Below are 8,235 nucleotides of genomic sequence, written 5' to 3' on the forward strand. Positions count from 1 at the left end.
CCTCTCTCCTCTCTCATTTGTCTCTCTCTCCCTTCCCTTTTTCCCTCTCTCTCTCTCGTCTCTCACACAGAACACACACACACACACGGGGATGGTGTTCCTGACGACGTCGCTGACGGGAGGGGTGTGCACGGCGGCGCTGCTGGCGGTGAACGTGGCCGGAGGGGTGGGTGTGCACGGTGGCGCTGCTGGCGGTGAACTTATACATATAATTATGTTGAACTTGTGTTGAACTTGTCTTGAACTTGTCTTGAACTTCTGAACTTCTGAACTTGTGTTGTTGAACTTGTGTTGAACTTCACTTGAACTTCTGAACTTCTGAATTTGTTGAACTTCTGAACTTGTGTTGAACTTGTCATGAACTTAATTATGTATTTTGATTTTAAGAGAGACAGAGAGAGAGAGAGAGAGACAGAGAGAGGAGAGAGGAGATAGGGGACGAGAGAGAGAGGAGAGAGGTGAGGGGTGACTTGAGAGGAGAGAGGAGAGAGGAGAGAGAAGAGAGTAAATTAAGGGATATTATGAATCTTATCAATTTTAATTATATTAACTTCTAATCTCGGCCTTTGATCAAGATTGATCTGACGAACCAGATTGCGACTCCATTCTCCATCTAATATTGTGTTTTTGTATAATGCAACCCGATATATATGCGGTTATAGTGAGAACCACAATTATCGTGAGAACATAAGAACCAATAAAATTACTGCATCTGCTATACAAATTAATGCATCCGCTATTAAATTTAATGCATCCGAAATAAATAATTTTTTTGCTCCCTTCAGGATTCGAACCCAGCACCTGCATCCATCCACCAAGATGATGCATCCACCGTAGATCTTGATGATCGAATGGCTTAAAATGGTTCTCCGTTCTTATTTTATTAGTGGTTCTTATTTGAACATCTCCCTATATATATATATATATATATATATATATATATATATATAGGGGCGGTTATTCAATAAACCACCCTTATTTTAAGAATTACGAACCAGCAAAAATGCATGAATTTTATGTATAACACGCATGAATAAACTGTATAAAGGCATGAATTGCGAAAAATAATTTTTTGCTACCTTTGGGATTCGAACTCAGGACCATGAATTTATCCAACAAGGTGATGAATCAACCGTAGATCTTGATGATCTAAGGGCTGAAAATGGTTCCTAATTTATATTTTAAGAAGCGTTCTTATTTTAGCCTTCCCCTATATATATATATATATATATATATATATATATATATATATATATATATATATATATATATATGTATGTATGGTCAAGTTAAACAAAGAATGACCCTATATATAGATAATAGAGATTAAATCTCATCCCTCAAAATCGCTCCATCGTGCGGTTTGAATTAAATCAGCAAGCCACATTTAATTACAATATAAACGGACGAAATTTACTTATAACTACAAAAAGGGTATATTGGTAACATTGAAAATGAGTAAAACGAAACATTCCAAATTTACTCCACAATTATCGAAATAGATCTTCTCCCCGTTTACTGCATATTTTTTACTCTCTCTCTCTCTCTCTCTCTCTCTCTCTCTCTCTCTCTCGTTCCAATCCCTCGTCCCTTCTCCCCATTCGACGGTTGCCGACATCTGTTCTGGAACTCACGCAGTGTGAGATCGAAAAATTGCGACTGAATGTTGCGGTCGCAGGCGGTGCTGTCACGACCATGGTGGCATGGATCTTGTCGTCGAACTGAGCCTTCTTCAATTACGTTGTTGGTGAGTTTGATTATTTTTTTCTTAGTCATCTATTTCCCAGTGATTTGCTATGGTGTTTCTTGATAGATTTGATTTTTATTTCTAATTTTTTACCAGAAGACGGCTAAGAACGGCAGAAGACGGGCTATCGACGCCGCCTTTCCGATGTCTAATCTAATATTATTTGACATTTCTAGCTATTGTATCAATCAGCCCCATGTTGAGAGAGTTTGATCATAAGAGCCAAGGATTTCAACATTGTTTTTGATTATGTGGCCATCACACACTTGTCGTATGGTGCCTAATTCTCAAAGGTTGTGGAGCAGAAGCAAGTGGCCCAACAATAGGTGCAGAGATCAAAGTTTGTAGTCATGAAGGCAGAGCTGCTATTGTTAGGGTTGAGGGTGAAACTGAGTCTGCCAAGCTAATTTATGATGCAACTGTAACTTCAGGGGTGAGTTTGATCGAGCTGAGGAAGATTGAGGCAGCTGCAGGAGAGGAAGAAATTGAATTATTTTAATTGTTTCATTTAGGTTTCTGTTCATTTAAGAATATATCTTGTTCGTTAGAAATTTTGTTATGTTCATTTATAAAATATAATTCTTTGTAGCATAATATATTCATGAATTACTTTTTTCAGTATAATATTTTTATTTTTAATACTTTGTGAGTTAAAATTGTGTTCTGTGGATTAAAAAATTATATTTCGTTCATTGAAAAATTATGATTATTCGTTTCGTATTATATTCCTAAATAATATTATTGATATCTCATTCAAACTTGTAAAAATATTTAATATAAATATTTTGAACAAACTTTAAAAGTTTACGAACATCTAAATAAAATAATCGAAACTTTTTTGCTGACATAAATTATTTAACATAAAGTAATTCGAACAAGCCCAAAAAATTTACGAACATCTAGAAGAAAGATTTGAATTTTTTTATTGATATAAAATATTTAACATAGAACTTTTCGAACAAACCTAACAAAATTACGAACATCTAAATAAAAATACTGTACACATAAGACTCGAAAATATATGAGAATTTTAAAACAACAGTTATCTTTTCACGCATAATCAGTGTTCAAAAAAATATTTCCATATCTTGAAGTTAAGTCGTGATCTTCAGAAACGGCGTCAGTGGCGTGAATAAATCAATTTAGGGCTAAAACATATATTTTAATGTAAATAAGGTGATTTGGTGTATCTTTGAAATACTCTTTACGGTTACAAGGTTTACAAAAATAACCTTTTCCAATAAAACAAATACATAAAATCGGTCATTATGTGCATCGTTAGATTAGATTATTTAAGGATTAGGATTGATTCTCTATTCTCTTCATACTTATCATTCTCTATTTAACCTCTCTCTCTCTCTCTCTCTCTCTCTCTATATATATATATATATATATATATATATATATATATATATATATATAGAGTTGGGCTAAAATAAAAACAGTTATTTTTGTTTAAAATAGGATCACATATCATCCATTGATTTTAAGAGATTTGATGGCTGGATTTCGTCCCTTTTATCAGCCCCAATCTACACGTTTATATTGAATGAGGATATTCATGTAATTTTCATATTTAGTAATACCGGTATAATTGATTTGGACATTATTTGCACGATCTTTCCATATCATACCAAATCTGAAAATCTCTATCACTTAACATAATCTGCTATCACTCAATCAATTATTCTATCGAGAAATCTTCAGTTTCCTGTAACTTGCCTCTGTACATTGAATTAACACAAAACCTCAATTTCCAGAGAACGCAGTGGACGATTCAATAACAATATGGGTTCGTGTGGTATGTATATCATCAATCTATGTCCGATTCATGTTACAATTCATTCTATGTTCGATTCATCAATCTATGTCCGATTCGGTGGCTCATTTTCTTTCATTTTTAGTAGAGTTATTGATTGCATATCTGGTTCGCTGCCTAATTTTCTTTCACAGTTTATATGTGGAGATTTATAATGATCTGCATTGTAATCTGATTCATGCATTTACTGTTACAATTCATACTATTAATGCATGCGAAACAATATCAATGTTATTACTTGTCTTTCTGATTCATGCATTTGCTTTTATAATTCATGCTATTGATTCACCCGAAACAATATCATATTATTACTTGTCTATGGATTCGATGTGACTGTATTTGATAATTCATTTCATTAATACTCCACCAGAAACCTATTTTACTAAGCTTTATTCTATACAATTTTCAGATGATGTAAATAATCATGTTGCTTTCCGACCTCCTCATTCGTACCTACCAATTTGTGAGGATAGTAAGAAACCATACGTGGGTAAAGTGTTCAAGACATTGGATGAAGCGTATGAGTTTTATTCTATGTATGGACATGCAGCGGGATTCGATACTCGTAGGGGGGGTTTGAAAAGAGGCAAACATCGACAAGTATTGTATCAATACTTCATCTGCAGAAGAGAAGGTGTGAAGCCAAACTCGAAGAAAGATATATCAGAATCAAGTGTTCAAAAGAAAATACGACGCCGGAAACCCTCTACCAGAAATGGCTGTAAGGCTCGTATCACTGCAACACTTAATGATGATGGCAACTATGTTTTCACCAGCTTCTCTGAATTACACAATCATTCCCTCGTAACTGAAGATGTTCGTCACCTTATGAAATTCAATCGCAAAATGGATGAGTCACATCAGATGATTATGTTGAAGTGTGCCAAGTCCAATATTGGACCAGTGAGGGCATTTCGTATTTTTAAAGAACTGGTTGGAAGTTTTGAGGAAGTGGGGTGTACCAGCAAGGACTTTAAAAACCTATCGTACAGCATGAATTCGTACGCGGATGGTGTTGATGCCCAACTACTACTTGACAGGTTTCTAAGTAAACGTGAAACTGATGAATGTTTCAAGTGTGAATATTTAGTTGATGAAACTCACAAGGTGAAGAGTTTGTTCTGGAGTGATGCTGTTGCTGTTCAAAATTACTCGTTGTTTGGTGATGCGGTGTCCTTTGATGCCACGTATACAACGAACAGGTAATCAAATATTCTGTACACGTATAATTTTTTTTAAAATTTGTGCAATTCAACTTACCTGTGTATTATAACGTTTACAATGCTTATAGTTCCCATTTACTGAAAATGGGAACACAGAGCACACGGCGAATTAACTCACGTTGACCGGCACACCTCCGTTGCCGACGTTCTCGGTGGCTTCGACCAGGTAGAGCCTCCGGTGCAGCAGTTTCCGACCTCCTCCGTGAGCAGCAGCAGGCGTTGCAGCCGCCGTGACTAGCAAAGGAGTTGCAGCAGCCGGCGTTCAGTGAGCAGATCTCCGTTGAGCAGCAGCAGCAGTCGCCGTCGTCTCCACCTACGGCCCGTTGCAGCAGAGCAGAAGAGAGGAGAGATCTGCACCGGTCGTTGACCGCGCCGGAGGAGCAGCGACAGCCGCTGAGACGCGCTGCCGCCTGCCCCAGATCTCGGAGCTCGCTGTGCGACTGTCTCTCGCCGATCTCAGCTGCGCGACTGCACCGCGGCTTCCAGCTCGTCTGCGCGGCGCTGCCTCTCCCCACCGTACCGGCGACCGGCGTCATCGGCAGTCCATCTGTGTCTGCGCGGCACCGGCTATCCACAAGCCCGGCGACCGGCGTCCCCTTGGCAGCAGTCAACCAACAGGCGGTGGCTGCGTTTCTGGTGGCCAAACTCTGGTGGCCGGATCCGACAGCGTGGTGGACCGATCTGGTGGCTAGTGTCTCCTTGGCGTATCCAACCTCCACAAACAAGGAGTTTTTTGGTACCACATGACTTCTCCGGGAGGTCTGAATCTCCCAATAGTTTCGAACAATTTTGCCTGCAATAATTCCCCGATGAATGACTACACAAAGACTGGTGCGGGCTTGGCTGGCGGTAACGGAGCAGATTCTGCTTTTGTGGAGGAACGAGATGTTGCTATACCCAACGCCACAGCTATCTCAAACCCTAATGATTCGGATGTGGGGGCTGATAACATGCCCAAATCTAAATCGTATGCTGATATCACGATGAACAGGCCACCGAGACGTCCCGACCTAGCTGCTCATCGGTTTCACTCATTACGTCCCACCAAAGAGGGAGAGCAGTTCTCCTTAAAAGTTCCACAGCACCTATATGCGCAAGAAGTCAGTAAGGAATTCTCTCATGCTATTATTGGTCGTCTTTTCCTTCGTAAAGGAGACAAACCTCAACCTGCATTGCTTCTCAAGGCAGAACTTCACAAAATTTGGAAATTAGAATCTGAGTGGCAACTTATTCCTCTTGGGAAAGGGTATTATACGCTGGTTTTCCGGACTCCTGAAGACAAAACTCGTGCTAAAGCCAAGCCGGTCTGGGAATTATCTTGTGGTCATGTACGTCTTCGAGAATGGTCCAAATACTTTGATCCATTTAAAGAGAATTCTTCCATGGCGAATGTATGGGTGAGGATACATTATTTGCCAATTGAGTATTGGCATCCTGAGATTCTAGCCGGGATTGGGCGGTACATTGGTCATCCTATTAAAATTGACGGAGCCTCGGCCCGTCGTGATTTTGGGCAGTTCGCGCGCCTTCTTATTGAGTTAGATATGTCCAAATCCTTTTCTACTACTCTCTTAATTGATAACGATTCTTTTTCGTTCTATGTTGAATTCACGTATGAGAATTTACCTTTCTATTGCTCAAAATGTAAACTTACAGGACATCCCACCGAAAAGTGTCGGAAAATCTCCGTTAAGAAGACGGTTGTGGAAGAGGATGTTCAAGATAGAAGTCAAATGCCTTTGGTTAAAAATGGGAAACAGTGGCAACCTATCTCTGGTGATGCTAGAGACAAGAGAGAACATGAGCAGGAGACAGCCAAGGGAGATAGGCCGGTTGAGGTGGGTTCGAGAAGCGACATACAGGTTTCCCCAGCTCGTTCGGACCCGGGATGTTACTCACTTCAGAAAAATGATCACCATAAACAGTTAAGCTTGCCGGTTTCGGCGTCGAACAACAGTTTTGCCCTGTTGGATAACGAAGGCACTGAATTGCTTGAAGAACCGGAGCAACAGCGGCGGGTACCTCTTTCTAGGGGTAAATCTTTGGATGATTCCAATTCTGCTGAACACTACGGCCCTGATAGGTTGGCCGAGTGTCTAAAACCTTGTAAAAACTCGGTGTTTGATCAGCCAGTCAACATTTCTGCGATCAATGATGGACATATCTCGGAGGAGGTTTCGGATGAGGATGAAGAAGTGAACTATGACAGCAGTGGGAAGTACGTTTCCACAACGGAGGATATTGCTGTTAATAATGCCTTGAAAGCTCAAAGACTTGAGCAGATTTTGGCGATAGCTAAAGCGCCCATGCCAGAAACAGTTGCTCCTGCTAAGCGACGAGGAAGACCATCCAAACAGGACCAAGCTGCTAGGGCAGCGGAGAACACAGCAAACAGGCCAGCGGACACAAGCATTAAAAGTAGACTTCGTAACACGGGGGATACGTCGCGTACTTTTGTGATTGATACAAGTAATAGAGACAGCGCTCTAGCCATGGAGAGCGTCGCCAAAGAGAGCTGGGCGGAAGAGGTTGAAAGAAGCGGAGCTGCCTCCGCTAACATAAATTAATTCTGATGAATTAATTTGCATGGAATGTCCGTGGTTTAACAGATGAATCCAAACGTCTGCTGAAGGAGAATTGTAATTCTTTTAGCCCGGTGGTGTTGGGCATTCTTGAACCGAAACGGGCGTTTCAGAAAGTTAGACAGAGTTACTGGCATTCGTTGAATCTTGTCCCGGTGCATCAAAACTGCCGGTCTCCTCGCTGTTCGAATATTTGGGTTTTTGTTCACTCTTCTGTTGTTTCTAATGTTTTGTTCTCTTCTGATCAGGTGGTTGTGGTGGACTGCCTGTGGCATAGTTATGATTTTCGTATTGCTTTTATTCATGGTTCGAATGACCAAAATGACCGCCGTGATCTCTGGCATGATCTTCTTCGTTTCGTTTCTGGAAAAATGGTTTTCATGGGCGATTTTAATGCGGTGAAAGGTGCTCATGAGCGTCTGAGTTTAGCTTCGCCACATAGAGGTTCTTGTGAGGAGTTTTGTGATTTTATTGATAACTCTGGCTTTATTGAATCCCCTACGGAGGGGCTTCGATTCACTTGGTCGGGACGTAGATTTTTACCACACCATGTGGAATCTGTTTTAGATCGTGCTTTGTTTTCGCAGGGTTTTGCTGATCTCTGGTCGTCGTTGGTTACTGCTGTCCTGCCTCGCCTCACTTCGGATCACTCTCCGTTGGTGTTGCAATGCAAATTGACAAACCCTACTGGTCGGAGGCCTTTCCGTTTTCTTAATATGTGGACCTTGCATCCGACCTTTCAGGAGATGGTGGCGACATCTTGGAGGGAGACTGTCAGCACGCGCTGCCCGATTTTATGTGTTATGTTGAAATTGAAAAGGCTTCGTAAGGAGATTGGGGTTTGGAATAAAGAGGTTTTTGGCA

General features: G+C 40.6%; 1 long non-coding RNA gene across 1 annotated transcript; it reads left to right on the top strand.

The window, feature by feature from the left end:
• The first annotated feature begins 1,341 nt into the window (after positions 1-1,341).
• On the top strand, positions 1,342-2,368 carry LOC130986153 (uncharacterized). The gene is made up of 2 exons (XR_009089181.1): positions 1,342-1,747; positions 1,844-2,368. It is a non-coding gene; the product is annotated as an uncharacterized LOC130986153 (long non-coding RNA).
• The last annotated feature ends 5,867 nt before the right edge of the window (positions 2,369-8,235 follow it).

The sequence above is a fragment of the Salvia miltiorrhiza genome, chromosome 5, assembly GCF_028751815.1.
Source record: "Salvia miltiorrhiza cultivar Shanhuang (shh) chromosome 5, IMPLAD_Smil_shh, whole genome shotgun sequence".
NCBI classification, from domain to species: domain Eukaryota; kingdom Viridiplantae; phylum Streptophyta; class Magnoliopsida; order Lamiales; family Lamiaceae; genus Salvia; species Salvia miltiorrhiza.